The sequence below is a fragment of the Dermacentor albipictus genome, chromosome 3 (genome assembly GCF_038994185.2).
Source record: "Dermacentor albipictus isolate Rhodes 1998 colony chromosome 3, USDA_Dalb.pri_finalv2, whole genome shotgun sequence".
Taxonomy (NCBI): Eukaryota; Metazoa; Arthropoda; class Arachnida; order Ixodida; family Ixodidae; genus Dermacentor; species Dermacentor albipictus.
In genome coordinates this window covers 116,009,860-116,034,393 of record NC_091823.1, presented here as the reverse complement: position 1 = coordinate 116,034,393, position 24,534 = coordinate 116,009,860, and the positions used below count along the sequence as shown (strand labels likewise).

Sequence of the window (24,534 nt, the reverse complement as noted above, 5' to 3'; positions counted from 1 at the left end):
GGCTATTAAAGCCATTTGAGGTCGGGACCGACATAGGCTTGTTCCTAAGCAATTTTGAAAGGACTTGCGAGAAGATGAACTTCGGCCCGAGTACATGGCCACAGCGGTTGCTGTCTATGTTGCCGTGTGAGGCGGCGGAAGTAATCGCCAGATTGAGTGTGCAGGATGCATATGATTATGCAAAAGTTAAGGCTAGTCTCCTGAAGAAATACCGCCTTTCAGCCGAAGCTTTTCGGCAAAGGTTTAGGAGCACAGGCAAGAAAGATAGCGAGGGCTATCCGGAGTTTGCATATAGCTTAAAGGCCAACCTAGTCGAGTGGCTTAAAAGCGCGGAAGCGTACGACAGCAGAGACATGATCATTGAATGCATGTGTCTAGAGCAGTTTTACAAAACCATCCCCCAAGCTGTGAAACTGTGGGTGCAAGACAGAGGTAATGTAAACACTGTGGAAAGGGCGGCTGAATTAGCCGAAGAGTACGCAACCCGTAGAAAGTTGAACGCCGAGGAGGGAAACTGGGACGGTCGAAATGGACCGCGGAAACCATTTCCGTTCAAAAAGGGTGCGCAAACTAGACGATCAGAGCCTGTAGACCTGGCGGAAAAGCCCACAGAAAAGAGCGAGGAGAAACTTAACGGAGAAACCGCACAAAAAGAACAGAAAAGAAAATTCGAATCTGTTAGACCAATTCGCTGTTACAAATGCCACAAACTGGGACATATAGCTGTAAACTGCGAGAAGCCTAGCGTAGTTTTTTCCTACGTGGAGGAAAAAGATGAGAATATGGAACTTTTAAGTCCGTATCTCCACAACCTGCAAGTTAATGGAAAACCATGCCGAGTGCTAAGAGACAGTGCCGCCACGCTGGACATTGTCCATCCGTCTTACGTGATGGTAGAGGACTTCACCGGAGAAGTAGCATGGATAAAACAGGTTGTAGAAGAACACAGCGTATGTCTGCCCATGGCCAAAGTCAAAATCAGTGGACCATTCGGGGAGCTAGAGACTGAGGCTGCAGTTTCCAAATTTTTGTCACTGCAGTATCCCTACATCTTTTCGAATCGTTCGAATCAGTTACTGCGTGACAGAGGGCTCAAACTGGGAGAGGGCATAGTACAGGCATTGACCCGAGGCCAAGCTCGTAAGATCGCGGCGCTTTCGGCTGAAAATGCTCAAGCTCCTCCAGCTGAAGCAGAAAAGGGGATAGCTTCAATACCCGAATCCGAGCTAGGCCCGAGGGACAAAAGAACAGTTGAGGAGAGCCTGCCAGTTGACCAGCTCAATGAGAGCGTAGCACTAGAGTGTCAGAGTTCTAGCCTGCAGGAAGAGCATGCAGACGCGCTCACAAGCGAGACAGGGTCGTTATTATCACCGGCCTCAAAGAACTTTGATCAACTCTTACGCGTGGATAGAGAGTCACTGGCAGCTGAGCAAAAGAATGATGAGAGCTTAGCTAAATTACGTGACACAGCTAAAGAAGGCATTGCTAGGCGCAACGTAACGATACATGAGAAAGGAGGTTTGTTGTATCGGCATTACAGAGATCGAAAGGGTAAGATTTTAGATCAGTTAGTCACACCTACTAAGTATAGGGAGGACCTTTTGAGTCTTTGTCATGGAAATGGGTGGTCCGGCCACCTAGGCATAAACAAATCAAAGGAAAGATTGCTTATGGAATACTACTGGCCTGGCTGTTTCAAAGATGTAGAAAACTTTGTAAGATCATGCGACGCCTGCCAGCGTTCTGGTAAACCAGGAGAGACTTGGAAAGCTCCACTGAAGGTAGTGCCCTTAATAACAGAGCCTTTCAGACGGCTTGTAATAGACACGGTAGGGCCTCTTCCAAAAACAAAATCAGGCTACAGGTACTTGTTTACCATGCTGTGTCCGGCTACCAAGTTTCCAGAAGCAATCCCTTTGAAAGAGCTCAGCTCCACTGAAGTAGTAGACGCGCTTTTGACAGTGTTTGCACGAGTTGGGTTTCCAGCCGAAATTCAGGCAGATCAAGGGTCAGTATTCACGAGCGCACTGACTTCCACATTCTTGCAAAAGTGCGGGGTAAAGTTAATTCACAGTTCTGTCTATCACCCTCAGTCAAACAGTGTAGAGAGGTGGCATTCGGTGCTTAAGCGAGTTTTGCGTGCGCTCTGTTACGAGCACAAGGAGGACTGGGAGAACTGTCTGCCGGCAACTTTGTTTGCTTTGCGAACGGTTCCACATGAAGCGACAGGGTTCTCACCAGCAGAACTAGTGTATGGGAGGACACTCCGTTCTCCACTGAGAATGTTAAGAGAGATGTGGGAGGAAAGAGGGGAGAGTCCAACCGTGGTTGAATACGTGCTAAATTTACTGGAACGGCTGAGCGCAAACCAAGAACTAGTCGGAAAGAACATGGAAATAGTTCAAAAGAACGCCAAAGTCTATTACGACAAGAATGCGAGGCTTCGTACGTTTGAAGCCGGCTTAACGATGAAAGCGGAAAAGTGTAGGTTTGGTTGTTCGCAGGTTACTTATCTGGGCCATGTTGTCGGTCAGGACATGAGACGGCCGGCTGAGCTGAAAATAGCTACGATTGGAGATTTTTCTCAGCCGCGCACGAAAACGGACGTTCGTTCATTTTTGGGACTTGTGGGGTACTATCAACGGTACATTCCGAATTACTCGCAATTGGCAAGTCCATTAACAGACGCCCTCCGAAAGGGAGCACCGAGTAACGTACACTGGGATAAGGACAAAGAGAACGCTTTCCAAAGTTTGAAAACGCTATTGGTTTCTCGCCCTGTGCTTCGCGCGCCAGACTACACAAAGGAATTCATAGTTCAATGCGACGCAAGCGACAGAGGTATGGGCGTGGTACTTAGTCAAGTCGGCGACGATAACGAGGAGCATCCTATCCTCTACGCCAGCCGTAAACTAAATGTAAGAGAGGAAGCCTACAGCGCTTCAGAGAAGGAATGCGCTTGTTTGGTTTGGGCCGCCCAGAAGTTGTCGTGTTACTTGTACGGAGCGAAGTTCATCTTCGAGACCGACCACTGTCCTCTGACGTGGCTCAATCAAATGTCACACAAAAACGGCCGCTTGCTCCGATGGAGCCTCACTCTCCAAGAGTACAACTTCTCCGTTAGATATAAGAAGGGAAAGTTGCATAGCAATGCGGATGGTTTGAGCAGGCTAATTTGAATTCTGTGTTTGAGGGTCCCGCCTAAATTTTAGGGTTACTAGTGTTAATTTTATTAAGCGAAGAAGATCCCCTCTCATTTAGCAGGATTCCCTCCATGATTGCTGAATTTGTCAGCAGGAATTTGCTTCAGAAATTGGCATAGTGAAATGCAGCATTTTTTTTTGTTTCTGCACTTATGTTGTTGTTGTTTTTTTTTTTTTTGAAGCCTAGCGAGTCTAAAGTGAGAGCCAATGCACGTCATCTCGGCGCAGAGCCGTGTTGTGGGGTTCATTTTGCAGTTGCCTGTCCTTGTTGGATGTTTTGGGGCGGTGACATCAATGCACAAGTGGTCGCTGCGAGCCAAGACATCAATCCCCCCCTGACCAGCAGCCGTTCTCTTCCTGCCTAGCGGTTGTCAGCGCTAGACAGTCGAGACTTTTCGGGCCATGGAGGCGCTGTAAAGAACGGCGAGTTGCGCAACAAGATTGCCACCTTGCCACCCGATTACGACAAGGGGTGCAAGACGCGCACCTCCCCCTCTCCGTCGCTGCAGCTGCGAGGCGTCCAAAGAAGCGACCTTTGCGCTGGAATCCGCCGCCTTCCTCCAGCCCCTTCGACATTGTGACGGGACGAGTTTGGTGTGGGGACAATGATTCCAGAGTTCCTCAACGCGGAGCTGATCTGACACGCCTGAAGAAGCTACCGCGGGAACGTCTTATTTTTGCGCTCTCACGGTTCTGCATGTTGCAAAACAACGAGCGACCCTCGAGCGGCGTCGATTTTCCGGAACGGCACCACCTTCAACGCCGTCGCTTGGGCTTCGGAATGTGTGTGCCTTTGTGTCTGTAAACTGGTCTTCAGAGCAGCTGCGAGTTGGTGATGTGTAAACGAACAGCCGCCGCGTCGTAGGACCGGCGGATCGAGTGTATAAAAACTGTGGTTGTGCGAATGTTGGACACACTCTTCTTGAGCAGTCATGTTAGACTGAGTCACTTCTCTCATGCAGTCATGTTGGACTGTTACTCTTTTTCTCAAGCAGTCATGTTAGACTGAGTTAATTTTCTGTAAATAAACCCTTTTCCCTCGTTCTCGATGAGAAGCAGTTCTTCACTTCATCAACGATCTCAGCGTAAATAAGTTGGACGACGGCATGGGCCAGCTACCTTCGAATTCATGCCGTACTCCAATCTTGGCAAAGGACCACGGACGAAGGGATTGAGCCCCCAATCCTGACACTTGTTGCACGTGACGGTTACGATGTGCTCGGTGTGCAGGCTTTCGGAAATATCATCTCTATCAAGGTATCTTTTGTACGTTAGGTTAAACTTTGTTATGTTGTGTCGTGTTATGCTGCGTTGTGTTAAATTATGTATGGTATGTATTGTAAACTGCAATAGTTTAGAATGTGCACCTTTTGCTGCTGCTTGTTTATGTGTATATATCTGTGTATGTATGATGTACCATTTCTCAGGTGCGCCAGTACCAAGACCACCACGTTGTTCTTGCACACGTTAATAAAATTGATTGATTGATTGATTGATTGATTGATTGATTGATTGATTGATTGATTGATTGATTGATTGATTGACATGTAAAAACACCACAAAAAAAAGAAACGGGCTGGCAGTTATATACTAAAAGGACGCCTGCACGCCCACCCGCTTAAAGAGGAGAAAAAAAATGGAAAGTAGAATAAAATGGTAAATAATGAGACTTAAGTTTTTGAGATCTTTTATTATCTTTTTTTATCATATTCCTTTCACATCTTTATATCTATACGTTGTTGCTTACTCATTTCAGCCCATGAACGATTCTCCTATACCATGGGCTGAAATCAATAAGCAATCACTTATGTATTCAAAAACCCAAAAGCAATCCGATAAGGAAAGTGAAGCTCAAGAACTTATCAGGTTTCGGCACTCATGTGCAAAGCCACTATCATCAAAAAAGAAAGTTACCAAGCAGTTCAGGGCAGCTTATTGTTTCGGTTCGTGATTACATGGCTCATCAACCTTTTTATATTTATTTCATTCATGAACGGCCCTCTCAGAGGCAGCTGCACGGCATAGCACAAAACAGAGTTAAGCAGTTGCCGTTCTTCTCTTCGTCCTAACTATTTACTGAGTTTGCGCAAGAGTAACGGTTCATGATTACGAGCAGTAAAACAGCGCTAAACAACAGGACGAGGAGAGGGACACCGACACCAGCACTGTGTCCTTCTCCTCGCTCTGTTGCTTAGCGCTCTTTTACTGCTCGTAATCATGAACCAACCAGCCCAAATGCGTACTCTTCTGCAGTAACGGTTCACTTACGAAAGAGCGACATTCATCGAGGCACGCTTGGTTAATCGATGAATGTACGGCAAAGCGAAAGATCCTGAATGCGAGGGTACAGCTCAATCTAATTGCAGCAACAACTCCGTCATGTCAGACACCTCAAATGAAAAGGAAGGGTGAAGACGAATACGTATGCATTCTAATCTACGGTTGTGGCTGCGTTCAGGGACCACTAACTGAAACACACGGTCAGACTCATGGATATCATTTTTTCGGTCGATTTCCGATATGTGTTGAACTCGCGCAGCGTAATCTCTATGGAGCTGGATATCAATCACTGATGCATGCCATGGGTGCGCATTCTTTCGGTTTATGTGCACCTATGATACGAAGCCTAGGAATATTGGCCTCGAGCTCCACCACTGGAAAAGCTGGCGCCACCGTCGGCGTGACGTGCTAGGAGGGATCACGTGGACATAGCGGCCGCGTCGGCTGCTTCGGGCGCGCCGAAGCGAGCTGAAAACGAGTTTAAATTCCCTCGTACGCTGCGGTCCTCATTTAGTGGCGAAATTTTCCCGCTTCGAATGTCTCCTTTACAACGGTTGAAAGCACTACAATATGTAGTGGCTGCCTTTGAATGCGCGCAACATGGTAGGATACTGCTCGGTGCCGCAGGGCCGGACGCACGTAATGGAGGCCGGTGTCAGGCTTATTCACACGTAGCCGCAGGACAAGAAGCTGCGTGAAGCTTGGCTCGCGAAACATAAAACCGGCAAACAGTCATCGGCTACAACTCGGGTATGCAGCAAGCACAGGCGAGAGGAAGATTTCTGCTACGGCGCCGGGTCTGCAATGTTCTGAAACCCGCACTGAGACGCTCGCCCGAGTCCGCTGCCCGACTAATGTCATGACGGTTTGGTCTATGAACTTGTCGATGCTATAGATACTGGCAAGTTCAGTGGAGTGGAAAGGCAGCGGTAAGAAGCACATTTAAAGAAAGCATGGCGTATGGTCATGTGTGTGTTATGAATTAATGCACTGTATTACAAAAAAGGAGCAGCGGGAAATTGCACGCTGAGAACACCGATAAACATACAGTGCGACGCAACTCGAGAAATAGTATTGAAAGGTCGAAGAATTTAGAAGAAAAAAAGATTGAATCATCGCGACGGCACATCACAGTCCTCGTAGGCGTCGAAGTCTCTACAATGAAATTATTTTTGAACAGCTCTGATAGCGCCCACGCAACAATGGTTGCTTCTATACTGTCAAATGCTCATATTCTGCGGCCTAAGGCTCATGGCACGGTGCGAAAACGCGCGCGCGGAGAAAGCGACACAGTGCGCGGGCAAGCATGCAGACGCGCAGTCGGTCGCTGCGAATCTGCGCGATCGCTGCATTGAGGCTTCGTTCTATTACACTCCATTTAGTTATACAAACACTACAAGAACATAATTCACATAGTTTGCTCCCAGCGTTTGCCTACCTTTCACGCAAGAAGCCGGTTCGGGAGACTCCATCGCGGCGACTGCGCGCAGTGGCGTTCGCTGTACGTATTCGGTAAAGAGATAGCGTCTGTAAACGATTGTGTGCTTTCAGTTTGCCCAAGATTATTATTTAGACAGTAAGAAACTTCTCTCGTTTCGAAAGTACTTACAGAAATGTCCGGGAGAGTTCGCGCGTGGTGTTTTCAGTGAGCGCTGACAGCAAAACCTATGGGGAGCGCGCCACGTGATCCCTCATACTACGCCAGCGAGGCGCTTCCGATAGATGGCGACTCCGTAACTCCTCGCCGCCAATATTTAAAAAAAAGACGGAATACGTAGCTCAAGATTAGAAAGCATATAATGCTCCCGTTTTTGTTATACGCCCTTTTAGCTGCATCATATCTGTAGGGCATTTTCAGTGAGTGCAAAAATCTACTCTTCGACAAACAGGAAAATTTTAAAAATAATGCTTGTCACTGGCATTAGCAAGTACTTGTCATTTGCTTGCATTTGCTAACTTTAGTGTTGGGACATTCGTTTCTGCGCTTTGCACGAGATTCCCTTTTCTCGTTTATTTTTTCGCGTACTGACCTAAGTCTTGCGGGCGCTGAAGGCTTTATTGTGATATTAATATGCACTCAGTATAAGGTGGGGCGTGGTGCGGCGCAACATTTATAATGTATCTATAAAAGTTGGCGCGGCAAGTATTTCATGCGCTGTGATTACCCGTATTGTAAGGGGCTGCTAAGAAAAAATACGAGGACCCCTAATCATTTATGAGTTATGAATGCGAAAGCACTAATGTCCAGTTGAACGCCGCTGAGCGGGCCTTCGAATTATGAACTCCTTGCGAGAAAGCAAGCGCGTTGAGACTTTTGGAGCGTTTTCATTTGTCCTTACCAAGGCGCAGTTGGAACGTAGGCGAGAGCTTGCGCGGTCACGGAACTCGCGGACACCACAACCATCCGAGAGCGAGAGAGAGGGCGACGTGGTGTCGCAGCGATGCCCTCTCCCTTCAAGCAACACATGGCGCCCTAGCACGGACGTGGCCTCCGCGATCAGCTCCGGCGGCGCGCCGGAGCTGATCGCGGAGGCCACGGTACGGCCCAGCAGGTGTTCCCTTTCGGCCGCTCTGTGTCGTCGAGGCGCAATCGTGACGCGCCGTTTTGCTGCTACAGACTCCAGACGCCGGCGTTTTCGCTCAGTGGGCCATTTGACGCTTTGACATCGGTAATCGCAAGTGGCAGGCTACGATCGCCCTATGCTATTTTTTTATGCCTTTGATCCTTCTGCGCCCCTCTTACCTGCCCCCCCCCCTCCTTTCCTCCTATTGATTACTTTTTTGTTACGGCTTTGGTATTGCGGTTTCGCCTTACGTAATCGCTGGGCTTAATTCTACGACATGTGTGCTGGGACAAGCCCGGGCCTTCGGTAGCCTATTTTCCGCCGTTTACATCGCTTAATAAGTAACATAAAAGTGTAATCCCGAAAAGTAAAAAGACACATTGATAGAGCTGAGTGACGCGCACGCATTTAACGCTTCGGAGTGACAAACTTGGGGTGTGGTTAAGAATCAACTTGGTACCTGCACTCAGGGCGGGAAGCTTGAAGCAAGTGAAACCGCCTCCATTTACTCGAAACGCCCCCTGCCGTTTCAGAGACACATTGCGTTTTAAGCTCGCTTGCAACATTTAATGAATTAGTATGCGGTTTCTACATGTGCATACTGTTATCAATAATAACAGATCATTCATTTTATTGTTTTGCTTTACTCATAGGAAGTGTACATTTTGTGCTACAGCATACAGAAAGTTGTCATGAATCGGCAGTTATAGGCGTTTTCTCTCACGTTGCTGTTTGCTGCTTATTTTTGTATGAGAGAATTTTCGGAAAGATCGACTCATAAAGCTACGGAGCTCACTGTTGTACATACTAGGCGGAGTCATTACACACATAAATGAAACTAAGTAATGCCGACAAGATCAGCAGTTACTGGTCCCTTTTATTAGGTGGTCAGCATTTGTGTCTATGGCGTGTACTTTATCGCGGTCTGTGCCTCTTAGTCGTCTCTTTCTGTCATCTTTCTAACCCCTGTCCCCCATCCCCAGTGTAGGGTAGCAAACCGGAGACTCATATCTAGTTAACCTCCCTGCCTTTCCTCCTCGCTCTCTCTCTCTCTATTCTAAGGAAACCGACTCACATTCCGTTTGCAGTTGATACGCACAAAAACATAAGATTATAGCACAGGTCCGACATTCAAAAATATCTATTGGACCGGCGTTACTCACTGTTCGATCTAAACATCTTCATCCGCTTTTTTTTTTGTCAGCTGTACTTGAAGAGGCGGTAAATGTCACAATGAAAATGCGACATATTAAGTGTGACATGATAAATGCATTATATTCTGCTGATATCCGGTAGTCATGTCAAGAAACGAAACCTTTGAACTCTTTTCTTTTGCTCAGTCGTGCAGATGGTGGCCTTCGTGGGCAAGTAAAGATGACCGATTTAGGCTTATTAGACAGACAAGACAGACAGACAGACAGACAGACAGACAGACAGACAGACAGACAGACAGACAGACAGACAGACAGACAGATAGATAGATAGATAGATAGATAGATAGATAGATAGATAGATAGATAGATAGATAGATAGATAGATAGATAGATAGATAGATAGATAGATAGATAGATAGATAGGGCATCCTCCCCCTGACCGGGACGCATGGTAATCTGCCGTTGCGCTGCACATACCAAAACGGGTTATCAACTAGCCCAGTCCAACCAGTTGCGTTCTCGCCTTCCAAATCGTTCTCATTTGCTGATATATGTCCTCCTCCAAAAGCGAAACTAATCAGAGGTGCGTGCTCCGATGAAAAAGAAAGAGCCCTGTAGGGGTGTGGAATAGTACATCTCTCGGCAGTTGCCCTTCCCTCCACGCGTTAGCGGTGCTTTTCTCGCGGAGACTTCGGATGGTCTCCGAGCTCCGAGTCTCGTCGGCAGTCTTGGAAGCCGCGCTTCAGTCGGCCGTCTCGCCTGACGGAGGACAGGGGTCGCCACCATTGCGCACGCTTGAACAGGGCACGGGGTGGGGGAGGGTGGGGGTGGGAGAGTCAGTATCGCTCGGTGGCTGGCCTGCTTGACGCAGCGCCTTGGTTTCCCGTGCGGACGGAAACGGAAGCTTGGCCGCGCGGCGCGCCAAAAGCGTGCTTGTTTTGATCGGAAGGAGCGGATTGTCGCCAGCGGCCGCGGCGCTCAAATCTCGGGGCGCGAGCGCCGAGCTTCTCGGCTGCGCTTCTGTCTCGACGAGGCCCTCGTGCGTTTTTTCTCAAGACGTCGGGAGCTGTGCCGAGTGTCCGAAGATTGTTCTCGTGAAGTGCTGACAATACGGAGTGCGAGTGGGGCGAGCTCGAGCTGAAGTGAAGGGTCGGAAAACTTGATTCCTCCCGCTCGAAGTTCCAGACTGTCATCGTGATTGCACGTTGAGGGGGAGCGTCTTCAGCGACGGAGGTATGTGAGGTCTTTCAGTCCACGATTTTCTCTCTGGTGTCTCTCAGTATGTACATGTGACATTTAGAATAAGAAAGCGTGCCGTTTCTTTTTTTTTAAAGTTTATACTAGCCTACGTTGAACCTTTAAGAAAGCGCCACGAGAATTTCACGAAAAAAAGAAAAGAAAGAAGGGGTGTGATAACCGGCATTGCTATATCAGTCGACGATACTGACGACAGTTTGCGATCAAACGTGTGTGTCGTCAGTAGACATTATCCGACGAGGCTGTTCAGGGTGAAATGAAAGGAAAAAAAAACAAATAAGGTCTTTCGCCACATGAAAGCAAACAGTAATCGAGTGCGGCCCATTGGAGAATCCTGGGAAGAGGGACGATTGTTTACGATACAGAAGCGCTGTAATCTTATTTACGAGGTCTTGACGTGTGTCTTCTTTGAGTATATATATATATATATATATATATATATATATATATATATATATATATATATATATATATATATATATATATATATTTGCCGATAGGACAATTCGTTGGCTTTCGGGAACTGTCGCGTTCAATCAGTGTTCCCGAAAAGAACGACGCTGCGTCCGGCTTATGTTCTGCGAGTGTCGGCTGCAGACCCGAGTGAAATACGAGTTAATGTTTCTTCATAAATCTATGTTCTCTATCCAGTGTTGTTCGAAGAGGCCCTGCTGGAATCTTTTGTTATTTATTTATTTGTTTGTTTATTTATTTATTTATATACCTTCAGGGCCCGAGGGCATTACAGAAGTGAGTGCAATGCACGAAAAACAAATGTATAAAACAGAAATGCGGCAATACAGAAAACGAAACACAAGGAACAGTTAACTATGTTACTATGTTACAGCAAAGTGCAGATTACTGAAAATAAACAAGATCTTCAATAACAGGTTTAAACAACTCAGTGTCTGTAATTGTAGCAATTGAGCTGGGCAGGCGGTTGCAATCGTTACTTGTTTTAGGAATGAATGAGTAAAAATAGGAGTTAGTTCGGGAAAACGGGACGCCTTTTTTATGGAGGTGATCTCTGCGGGATTAAATGTACTCTGGCTCACATAGAAGGACTTCTTTCAGATGGCGATGATTATAAATTTTGTGAACGAGTGATAACCGAGACACCCTCCTTCGTAAGGAAAGAAGAGGAAAACTCAAAGTAGCTTTCATGGTGACATCAGTTAGTCGAGAGTAGTTGCGAACTATGAATCTTGCGCTGCGATTTTGCACTGATTCAATAGTTTGAATGAGATACTCAAGAGCGGGATCCCCCACCGAGCATGTATATTCCAGCTTTGGGCGTACGAGTGATTTATAGAGTAAAAATTATTATGAGGATGGTGCCATAGAGAAATTGCGCTTTAAATAACCAAGCATGCGATTGGCATCAATGACAACGAAATTAATATGTGCATGCCAGGGCAGATTATTGGTTAAGTAAACACATATGTATTTATAAGATGTTACGTGTTCTAGTGAAAGACTTTTGATCTGGTAATCAAAGGCACCAGTGGAAACAGGAAGCGTTTTCCGGGAAATTCTCATTGCTTTGCACTTATTAGGGTGAAGATGCATTTTCCAGGTATTACACCACTGTGATATATTGCTATATATATTGATATAAGTCAAACTGAGGTTGAGCGGAGTCAGTGGTTGAATAGATTTTTCTATAAATTACGCAGTCACCGGCAAACGACCTAACAGATGAGTTAATGTGGTCTGGCAAGTCATTAATGTAGATGAGGAAGAGTAATGGTCTCAGCACAGAACCCTGGGGTACACCGGAGCAAACTCGAGAAGGAGAAGAGTTAGAGTTATTAGTGCATACAAACTTAGTTCTGTTAAGAAGAAAGGTTTCAATCCACGCTAAAAGGTTGGGATCAATGCCTAGTTTGCTAAGCTTCAGACAAAATAGTTGATGGTTAACAAGACCAAATGCCTCGGAGAAATCAAGGAATATGCAGTCGATGTAGAATCTGTAGTCTATGGCTGCGAAAAGGTCGTCAGTGAAAGAGATAAGCTGTGACTCTCATGAAAACAATTTCCGAAGGCTATGCTGATCTGGTGTAAAGAAAGAGTTATTTTCAAGAAAGATAGCCAGATTGGTTACCTTGTCTGCGAATAACACCAGCGAAGTGAGAAAACATATGGGCTCTGCGAAAAAATCTATTAGTCGTCCATTATCTCGACCAATACTTCCTGCCGCACGATCACACTTACTCGCGATGAACATAGAGTGCGGTTCAAGAGGGTCGACCTGACAGTGGACCTATACCGCCTTCTCTGCATAAGAACAAAAGGCATGCCACGGAAACGTGTTTATCTGATCAGGAAACGCATGCAGGGCTAGAAAGCTCCAGACAGTTGACGAGCTGCGTTTGCCCAGTACTATGTCGTCACTTTTCTTTAACACAAAATTCATGCTACCTTGATTGCTTTATGGCACGCAAAGATGAAGCAGTGCTTTCGTGCGCCCATTTCCGCTAAGCTATTTCTTTCCAGCCTGCTTTGCGTCTAGCGCACTGTAGAGTGAAAATCGGCCAAATTACAATTACTATAAGATCGCTGAGTCTGTAAGCTACAGTTGACGACGATAATACCGGCATTTAAAAAGCACCCATGGAAAACTTTTGACATCTTTCTTCTTATATACAGATCCAAGATAATTAGCCTAGACATCAGCAACTGGTCGATCTTTAGGCTGACCGAAAAAAATGACATGGCTGCAAAATTTTCCTGAGATCAAATTTAATGTCCCAAAAGGGTGCTGCGCAAGACTTGAAGCACAATCAGCACTGAAAGAAAAAATAAAGTGCCCGGAATGTTGCGCATGGGAGCTGAAGCGACGAGTCGAAATACGGTCATTCTTATTTTATGTAATTTTTTGTTCTCCTGTGTCGTAATACACGTTTCATGGCTGGTCTGCACAATGGGAGGCCGATTTGTACACCTGTCCAAAACAATTGCCCGGGTGGCTGCGGTGCCCGCAGGTCATCAGACAAAGGCTTTAAAATGAGCTCCTCAAATCTTCGACTTGCAGCGCTTTTGAATTAAACACGGAAGGCGACGCGCTCACGAACCTAAACGAGACGGCGCACCAGACGGCGCGTGACATGACCCACCGCGCCTAACGGGGCGACGCCTCTCGCACGATAGCGAAGACTTCTCGCGCAGAGCGGGACATAATCACTAGATACGACGACATAACCAATGCACATCTAAACGCAAGAAGGATGTACCCACCGCCGAGTCCCAAATCGAACGGGAGGCAGGCCGTCGTCTGGAACTGTCTCCAGACGAACATCTTCACTAACCCATTCCATCTGAAACCTATCTTCCCAAATACGCATCAGGACGACACGTGCAAATTGTACCAGGAAGTACCAGTAACACAAAACCACATGTTGGTGGAAAGCAATGTAATTATAGGAGGGATGCCAGTTGCTCCGGAGACCCTTTCGTCGAGCTGACCGCTCTGCGCAGCTCAGACTTCGGCATCCAGACGTAGGCAGTCCAGCAAGTCCGTGAGGCGGCGTTGATGCAGGGTCTCCACGTTCTCCCGTGGGAGACCTAAACCCGGATCGCGTTAAACCTTGCCGGACGTTCAATAAAGTTCTATCCATCCATCCATCTCTTTCTTTTATTCTTTCTTTCGTTCTGTTCTTTTATTGCGTGCTTCTGTTAAGTCTGTAGAATTTCTTTCTTTTTTTTCTCTCTCTCTTTTCTTTTACCTACACGAGGGAAGGGGCAGAGTACAGTTCCACTTTAGAAAAATAAAATGCTGGAAATCGAGTTCTTGGAGAAATCTTGTCGTTACAAGAAGACGTGCATGACTTCCAATTGTATTTCGACAGAAAGTATTTTCATTACGTCAGAAACTGAACGAAAACGTCGCGTAGTCTTTGTAACGGTTTCTGTAAAAGGGTGGTCCCCTCTCGTTCAAATCACATCTCCCCGCCGAGTGCCACGAAATGGAAAAGCGAAAATTAAGTTCCACGCCAGTGCCATACTGTATACACGCGCCCACTGCCCGCTCCCAGCAAGAGTAGGCGGCGCCAAAAGGTTCAATGGCCGCCGAATGCGAGACGACGTGCTCGCGCGTCACGTCGTGACGTGGGCCAGGAAGCGTCTACGCACGCAACGTTGCCGGAATGTCTCGGGAAAGGTCCGCCGGTAGCACGACCTTCATCGCCAAAGCGCGAGCCATATCCGGCAACTGGTGCGTTCCCTGCGAAGCAGGTGTGGACGCTCGCACGCGTTGGAATTACCGCAGCCGTCGCTCGGTGTTAGAGCTGCGCCGTATTTATACCCTAAACTACGTCACGAAGAAGTTTGTTCCAGCGCTGCTATGTTGAGCCTTCAGCACCGAAATTCTCTCAGAAAGAGAAAAAAACTAAAAAAAATTTTTTTCGAACATTTTACCGGTGCGAAAGTTTTGTGAACGGTTTAGTGACCCGCGAAACCTGTTGCATGAATCGTTGATCGCTTATATTAGCCGGAAATATGAAATCATTGTGATCAAACGTTTCTTCAATGAAAAAAAAATAAATGCTAGTTGCACATGTGTTGCATATGTGTGCAACGGGAACGTCCATAAATGTTCTAAGATGCATTTTTTTTATTTTAGCGCGAAGTTTGTGGACCCGTTACGAGAAACAAACAGCTCGGAGCCGCAAAAATGTAGTAATAAGTAAATAATTGACGTGTATGGCCACCGTATGTTGTTGCACGCGTATGTACTGCGCTGACATGAAAATTCGCAGCGTCTGATAGCCTGTGGACGCTCCTATAACGCGCATTGCATACAGTAAATGTGAATCTTAGAATTTGGGCGCCTAGTGAAGGGAGCCATCCGACTTTCTTAGCTTGGAGAAAGGAACAAATGGAGGAACAGACAGGAAGTAACGCATTAAAAAAATGTTCCATGGAGTTAGTGTCTGTCTCTTCGTTAGTAATTGAGGCGTCATGAACTAAGAGGCTCAGCAACAAGCATTATTAAGCTACGTCTATAGAGCGTCGATTCCCAACGAAGCGCTGACAATATGTTGATATATTGTCGCCAGAGGGCTACAAATTATGTCGGAATAACTACATTTCTGTGAAGCGTCACGCGGTACCGATATAGGTTATATATAGCACTCAGTGAAACCGCTACAGCTGGTCAAAAGGCTGGGCGGTGAATAGCGCTTGTTCGGAAAATGAGGTCGTCTTCGAAACACTTTGCTATATAGGGTGTCCGAAAAGTAACTGGGCAGGGAGAAAATAAGCGAAAAAAATAAGAAGATAATTGTGAATTACATCGCAATTTTTCTTGCAATGTGATAACGCAAAACCTGTAGTTCGTCTGATGACGCCAGCTTTGTGCGCACTGAAAGGATCGGGTCTGCGAGAGCAACCCTCACAGAGTGCAGGAACTACAGACAGCCATCACCGGTCACATTGCACCGATAAAAATCCAGCGGCCTTCCACCGGGTGTTTAAAATATGTAGCGCGCCGTGCGCGGACATGTCTTCGAGCCGGTGGTGGTGATTTTCAGCATATCCTGTGCTGTTCAATGTCACTTCCCTGAGTAAAACTTCAGAAACTTTAAGACAGCGATTTCTTCTTGGCAGTTGGTTTTTTCCGACACCCAGTACAAGGCTCTCACACAGTCGCCCGGCCCGGCCACATAATATTGGCGGGAGCGTGAATCATTCTATATAATTCGAGAGATCCTGAACTCAATTTCATGCACTGATATGTCAGATGACAAGCGTCGTTAGTTTCCACGCCAAGTGATGTAGAAAAGAAGAAGAAGAAGAAGAAAATTAAAAGGAAAAGAACCTGTTTCGAAGGACTTGCAGTTGGCCTTAAACCAGTATTGGTAGGCAATGCAAAACGAGTGAAGACTGGGCTTGAGAATTAAAGGACTGACTCATGAGACACTTACGGTATGTTTATTAAGAGGCGAATTAGCCCCAACAGCTTCGGGAGTCATGACTCGAGCAGCGTGACATGCGGGACCATGATGCATAAAAAGGCACCTCAAATGCAAAACAGTCCGCTGTCATACAATGAGCCCTAAGCGCTGATTGCGTGGCAGCGGAGTCTTTGTTGGAACTGCGAAGCGTAATGTAAGTATAAAGATACCTGTCACGCGATCGCGACTCAAGGGAACAATCCTTAGATTGCCGATTACGTGCCAGTTAAATTCATTTACATCATTCTTCGTCGTTCTAGTAATCATAACTAAATTGCTAATCAACCCAAGCTTAAGGATCCAAATAGCTTTGGGATTGTGATCGCGTGGCAGTCTCTGCCACATGCATATATTAGTATATTATTCGAGAGGGCCTAAACTCCATTTCATGCACTGATATGTTAGATATGATATGTTATGATATGATATGATATGATATGGTAGATGATATGTTAAATATACGCGTGGCAGTCTCTGCCACATGCGTATATTAGTCCTAGCTATTCAGAAAAAAACTTATTTGGCAGTGAGCAGTGCACTTTGTCGCCTCATTTTCTGCGTCCTGTTTCCTTGGTGCCGCCTAAGTTATGGAAGTTCAGCAAACTTCTGCAGTTCTATCTTTTTATGAGACTGAAATGGGGATGTGGAAAAGATGAGGTTGGGGGGGGGGGCACTTCGTACGTGGAGTAAGCGACAGATGTCAGAGCTGTTCTTTTCGCATTTTGTTCCTTTTCTTTCTTCTTTACCGTAGGACGTTCCGCCTGTCATGCGAGTGAATGTAAAAACAAGAGAGGAAGAAAAAAAAGAGTGAGACAACAAATGCGAACTCGCGTGCCCTCGATAAGTGACGACGCACGTGGCATGATTAACATTCAGAAGGCAGCATAAATACCTACGCGTGCACGGGCTAACACGCGCCGTGCGCGCACCTGCGCGCCGGCGGCGACAATGATTATTTCAGGGCGCATTCTTCGAAACAAATGATGACACTCTATACCCTACGCAGTATATATTTATGTTGGCGTCCGGGTCGCATTCGCGTCCTCAGTATTAATTGCTTCGTGGTGAAAGACCATTGCTCTGGTCGACAGTGCTGGGGCGAAGCCATCAGTGTTGCCATGGGTTGCTCAAGGAGAGCGATACGTACAGTATGTTCATGTCGGGGAACGAATAATAATAATAATAATATTTGGGGTTTTACGTGCCAAAACCGCTTTCTGATTATGAGGCACGCCGTAGTGGAGGACTCCGGAAATTTTGACCACCTGGGGTTCTTTAACGTGCACCTAAATCTAAGCACACGGGTGTTTTCGCATTTCGCCCCCATCGAAATGCGGCCGCCGTGGCCGGGATTCGATCCCGCGACCTCGTGCTCAGCAGCCCAACACCATAGCCACTGAGCAACCACGGCGGGTGTCGGGGAACGAGACATCCCATTTCTAACGCTCTCCGTCTTCCTTTTTTTTTTCGTAACTTGTTGTTGTCATACCTCGTTGTCGTGTCTAATTGTCACGATAGGTTCCTGTATCGCAGTCAGTTTTGCGGAATTTCGCAAGGTGCAGAAAGGTTCATGGAAGATAAACCTGTCATCCGCCCGAATGTCGCACGAAGCTACGAAGGAAACCCAAACGAATTTATCACGAAGAAATCTTCGCAGTTGAAGAAACCTTCGTCTTGGTACGGGATTCGAACCCGGGATCAATGCATTTCCGGGTTTCCTTTGCGGCTTCTAGCTACGCCCGGGTGGATGACTGTTTTCTCTTTAAACATGTTGTACAATGCTGTTGCGTCACAAAAAAAATCGGGGCAAGTGGATGGTACGAATACTGAAAAATTTATTGTGAAATTTAAACCATCTCTGCTCGATCGTAATAGAAAGTTTCTTTTTTTGTCCTTGCCAGAAACACCTTAAGGGTTTTCATGACAGTGATGCAATAATGCCACCACCGATTTCTAGCTTAGGTGGAATGGGTGGGTATGACAATTGGCTCAGTGACGGAATATCTTTAAACGCATCTCGTATGTCATTATTATGCGCGTCTCCTGAAAATGATGTTCTGCTCTAACTACAGGAACGTTCTGTTACCGTGTTCAAATCGTTTAGCGTGTGTGCTAGCCCTTCACTTTCAGAGTGGCTCTTTAAAACGCCATCTCACTGGCGTGAGAAAATTGTGCCAAATATATTTGGGCGGCGTGGTCTGCGAACTTTATTGTGGCTCTCATATCCGCTCTTTCTATCGTCATCTCTCCGATTTCTGCAGCAATATCGCGGCGTTACAGTTCTTCTTTAATATCCGTGACGAGGAATAACTTGTGGCATTTCCGTGTTTTCCAGCCGCCGACATTTCTGAAATAAATGTGAGCAGGAAAGGCTACCATATACAATCTAATTGTTTCGAAATATTTTCAACATAAAGTACAGCTTCAAGTAAATGAAGTTCATTTGTGACGTCATAACTATGTACGGTATCAACATCGCATCGAACATCGCAGCCCTAACCACCCACCGAATACTTCGTTGTCTTTTTTCTCCTCCACGGGCTTGGCGCTCGTATATAGCAATTGCTCCCTCTACTGACGACTAAGAAAATAGGCCACACGAATTGCTGTGCTACTGCTATAGTATACGTCTGGAAGTTTCAGTTCACGATCGAGGCTTCTGCTTGGCATTGTGTTCGGACGCAGTGTAGATTACATTAAACATTATGCATTGTATTCAATTAAACATCAACGCAGCGGCGGCTGAACGCCATTGAGAAAGTTGATACAAACACAACAGCATGGATGTGCCGACTCTTGAAAGAGTTGGTAGGCCACTGGTGTCATGATCACCGGCGGCGAGGTGCCATCAGCGCAAAATATTACTTCTTATTGACCGGTCCACTGAAAGTCCATTCCACGTAGGTTCGTGCTCTTCTTTATTACTGCGTTCTTGCGAAGAAAAAAAAAAAACATCCTGTTGGCATAGTCATGATTGTATATCGACGTTCACAAGTGATGTTCCATCTCCGCATCTCCGCTCATTGTTCGTGCAGCTTCCTCCAAATGCGAATATAAGCGCCCTGTGTGCCGGAAGACAAAATGAACGAAAAACATCTTGCCTCTAGTGATGTCGTCGCTTCCCTTTTGTTGTGCCCGCATCCGGAGACGTAATCAAACTGCGGTCCTATTGCGGCTCGGAATGTCAGCCCATTCTCGGCCCGTGGAAAGGCGTCGGTGTTTGCCGGCGCACCCGTTGCTGTCGCTGATCGAATTCCGACGTCCATTTGTTGCGCCTTCTTTCCATGCTGCCTCGCCTTTATAGCCAGCAGGCAATTTTCCTGGTTCTCTCCAAATTTATGGACCAACAATCTCGCCACCACCTGCCGCACTCTGTGACGCATGTTTTACCGTTCGCGCGGATGTGTAAGTTAGGCAGCAACCAGCAAGCTTAAAACTCGGCCGTGCTTTAGCTACGTAGCCGTTTTATCCGCCGCAAGTGCGTATACGCGCACGCTTGGCGAAAACTGCTTCAGTGCCGGAATGCGCTCATTGCACCGCATGGTATCGGCCTCTTCTGTAATTTGTTCTAAACAAGTTAATGTTTTATGCGAAGCATATTACGAGAGCTCAACCCAGCTCCTCAGGCGCGGCGGTGTCGCCTTCAATGACCTTTCACCCCATGCCATACCACGTGACACCATGACGTCACGACAGAGGAGAAACGGGGCTGCAACTCGCGCCGTCGCTCGCGGCGTCCCTGCGGGATATAAGCAGCTGCGCTTGTTTCTAGGTGGCTTTGGCTCAACTCTTGCAAGATGGGCTGGGTGGGAATCGAACCAGGGTCTCCGGAGTGTGAGACGGAGACGCTACCACTGAGCCACGAGTACGATGCTTCAAAGCGGTACAAAAGCGCCTCTAGTGAATGCGGTGTTGCCTTTGAAACGAGCTGTTTCTAAGGCTCAGGCGTGCGTCGCTTGCTCAGGCGCACATTTCGTTGCCGCGCCGAACGCTGCGTTGCTCGACGCTCACCGCGTCCAATGCGGGGCGCGTAGTCGCTGCGCCGTAGCCCATTGTCTTACACCCCTTGGCGGGTCGACGGGAACGCTGTCGCGTTCCACTCTTGAAGGCGAAGCAGAGTAACGCATGAGTTGTTCCTTCGTCTAGCCGAACCAAATATAGCCAAGCAACAGCAGTTCAGCAGGCTAAAGAGTGGTTCAACAACTAAAATAAAGGCTAGTATGCTTCGCATCCTGGGCTTAACCTTAGCTAAGCCACAGCCATTTTTTGGAGAAACCGTCGATAAGACAGCTGCCACTATTTTTGACTATATACGTCCCCATAAGTGGGCAAGTTAGTCCAGGGCATTTTATGTTACCAGCGTGAAAAGCGGACTCTTTCTTTAAAGTGCCGATTTTATGGCGCTTTACACATCTGGTGCTCGCGCTGTCCTGTGAATAATGAAGCAGCCTCGCGGATTCCGGCTTCCGTGCTTTTGTCTGGTATTGGGAGGAGGAGGAGGACGAGGAGGAGTAAATACAGAAAGAAGGCAGGGATGTTAATCAGAAATGCGTCTCGTTGCCTACCCTGTTCTGGGGAACGGGAAAACGGGAATAGAAAGATAAGAAGAGAGACGAGGGGGGGAGGGGGGGTGATAGCGCAGCACACGACAGAGTGAGAAGATTTGGTACACGCGATGATTCGGCACGGAAGAGTTTACAAGCAAATAGTAATAAGGGAATCATAATAATCATAGAAATGATAAGGGAAATGCAAGGAGGTTAACCGGTCGGCAGCATATTTGGTCGGCAGCCGAACCAAATATAGCCAAGCAACAGCAGTTCACCAGGCTAAACAGTGGTTCAACAACTAAAATAAAGGCTAGTATGCTTCGCACCCTGGGCTTAACCTTAGCTAAGCTACAACCCATTTTTTTCTTTCGCCTCACTTGTCGATATTTTTTATTCTTCAATGTTTTCGTTATTTTACCTTTTGCCAATGCGCCCCTTTCTATATTCACACTCAGCCTTTAGCATATTCCTGTCTCCACATTTCGACTGATCCTTCTTGTCCGCTTCCGACGCAGGCGTTCGAAGGACGGTCGTTGCGGAGTTGGCAAACGCTAGTTAGGGCCAAGAGTGTCATATCACCTGAGAAGACTTTTGTGACTGACTGACTGACTACAATCTCTAAGTCCACTGCGTCATTTCATTGCAGCGGCCTTTTCGTTTGTAATATTTTTCTTGCATTGTTCTCACCGCGCTTACGCATGTTCTAACTAAATTTGTCCTGTTTTTTTTGTGTTTTCGGCTTCGCATCTATCTATCTATCTATCTATCTATCTATCTATCTATCTATCTATCTATCTATCTATCTATCTATCTATCTATCTATCTATCTATCTATCTATCTATCTATCTATCTATCTATCTATCTATCTATCTATCTATCTATCTATCTATCTATCTATCTATCTATCTATCTATCTATCTATCTATCTATCTATCTATCTATCTATCTATCTATCTATCTATCTATCTATCTATCTATCTATCTATCTATCTATCTATCTATCTATCTATCTATCTATCTATCTATCTATCTATCTATCTATCTATCTATCTATCTATCTATCTATCTATCTATCTATCTATCTATCTATCTATAAAATAGTTAGATATCTATCTATGTACCATTTTCATTCCCGCTGTGTCTCTCTCACATGCGCTCTTTTTTTTTTCTTTAGGCACATCATTCTGCGCTTCAACGGCACCTTTTTCTCCCTTGCTCAGACAGTTTGATTGGAAAAAGAGCGTGGAAGCAGTGCAAAAGCCCTCGTCGAGAGCCATTATCCGCCAGCGACTGCAAAAATAAAATCAGAGTGAACAACAAGCTTGCGCCCAGTAGATTTCCCGTGGGCAGTCGTCGGTAATCTTTTGCTTCATTACAGGCTGCGAAGGAGAAAAAAACTACGCTTTAGCAGTGGAAATACTTCGCTAAAACGGGTTTAAGATCATCGAAGTTCATTCGAGAAATCGAACACCGTTGCGTTCTCCCACTAGACACAAGTCAAGAAACGGCGAATTTCTCAACAAATCTCCTTTTCTCTGTCTCTCGTCATCATTCTTTTTCTTTCTTATTCCCTTCTTTTTTCTCGAAAACGCGTCGAGAAGCTCAGAAGGATAGCGTAGAGTTGCAAACTCAAATTGATTGTATTGTGATTTAACGAGGCCACAATTTCGCTGCCGCGAAAAAGTATAGGCGGTTAATTGCAACACGAATGTAGTTTTAATTATGAGGAACGAAGGCGATTTCGTCGCCGGCCTCGATCTGTTAGTAGTTCTACAAAAAACAATGAGCTTAAACCAACTGGGTTTGGTTCACTTCATATTATCTACCAGAACACCTTTGACTTTAAGTGCCCGGTTATCTTGAATTTGAACTTGAACTATAGATAGTTTTCATGAGACGTCATGGACGCACCTCTCACTGCGCTAGTACCCAAAGATGGCGGCCACGATGACGTCAATGCATTGTATTATCACGCGCACGTTGTTTTGCTTATTGACGGCGAATGTTTTTCACCGGTTTATCACTGTTATCGCTTTGTCGTTCGACATAAGATGGGCCCATCGTGCTGTCATGCTGTTACGTTTCTTGATTACACTCCTTCTCGACGTGCTAGTACCTAAAGATGGCGGCCGCGATGACGTCTGTGCAAACTATCTATTGAAAAAAGGGGATGGCGTGCTCTGTGCTTAGCTAGTCTACAGCAGATCCCCTGAAGAACGGGCTGACGTTCAGAATTGCGAATGACCTTTCATGCTGTAGCACATTGTTGCACAAATAGATGCCGGCGCACGCATAAACGCACCCACAAGCAAGTACGTGCACACACACACACACGCACGCACACAAGCAAAATCGGTAGGCGCTGATATATCAGCTTTTAGAATGAAATACGTATGCGCTCATCGATATTAAACGACACGCGTATGTGAATAGATATTCCGCGACTCATTAGATGCCACGCATTTTTCACACAAATCTATGCGATTTCGCATATGCCACGTATGCTACAATCATTGTTCCTTTTTGCTAATTGAGGCCTCCTCAACATACACCGTTAAAAAGTCGAGTTTTCGTTAAAGATAAGTAACAGCAACACCTAACTTTACCGCTTAGTGCAAAAGTTTCATAGTTATAGCTACCAATTACCGTTCATGAACTCTATCATTAAAGTTGTTAAGCTATTATGAGTTGTATACCGGCAAATGTGTTAGTATTAAACTTTAGCGAATGCGTAAGACGAGTATCTGTGCACACTGGATTATATAGTTCTCCAAGAGGTATACCTGAACCTACTGAATTGCTACGTGGGAGGACACGGAAGCTGAACTATCCCCTTCTCTCTCTGAGCTGCTCGCCGAAGCTGCGCCTATACAGAAAGAAGACACAACGTCGGCTCAGAGACTCGGCGTACTCGGGGGGCCTCTGTACAATTTTGGTAGCAAAGTGTGATCTACATACGTGCGAGCTGCCGTCAATACAGCCTGTTTCTCCAGCTTTCCTTCCAACGTGCCCCAGAACATAACCCGCTCACAATACAGCCTGACCTTTCCCTGTAGAATTAACTTTTCTGCTTTCTTTCAGAACTACCCCCCCCCCCCCCCCTTACGCGTGCGCCATTCTCCCTTTTTTTCTGAGGTATCCAACACACTGCTTATTAATTCTGCACTTTTGGTATAGTTTTCCCGACGACGAACAGCGGACGCATCTTTCTGCCCCGATATCGCAGCTAGCGGTAATTACGCGTGGTAATAAAGATAACAATCACCTAAACATATGCGACACTACGCGACACGATAGCAATAATTCGATTTGGGACGCTACTGAGCGCTGGCGATTAAATCCGCAGCCGATCGTATTTTATTCAGCTAACGCTTGCCCAGCCACGCGGGCCTGACTGCAGGAGGGACTCGAATGTTTCATGAGCCGGCTCTTTAGCCACACTCCGGAAATATTTACGCGGTCATCTGGATAAACTAAGGAAATGCGGCTGCGTATGTATATATACGAGGACAGGGCGCTGCGCGCCATTTTCGTTGATAACGACGTGCCGCTGTCCAGCCAGTGGCGTTTT

At 46.3% G+C, this 24,534-nt stretch overlaps 1 protein-coding gene across 3 annotated transcripts in view; it reads left to right on the top strand.

Annotated features, from left to right (window-relative positions):
- Window positions 1-24,534, top strand: part of LOC135916881 (adenylate cyclase type 8-like) — a 729,759-nt gene that overhangs the window by 266,953 nt on the left and 438,272 nt on the right. The window contains exon 1 of one of the 3 annotated variants that reach the window (XM_070535965.1): window positions 10,156-10,434. The exons of the other annotated variants lie outside the window; for them this stretch is intronic. The gene's annotated coding sequence lies outside the window, so the exon portion shown is untranslated. Of the gene's footprint in view, window positions 1-10,155; window positions 10,435-24,534 lie in introns of those variants that run through there. 3 annotated transcript variants of the gene reach the window in all.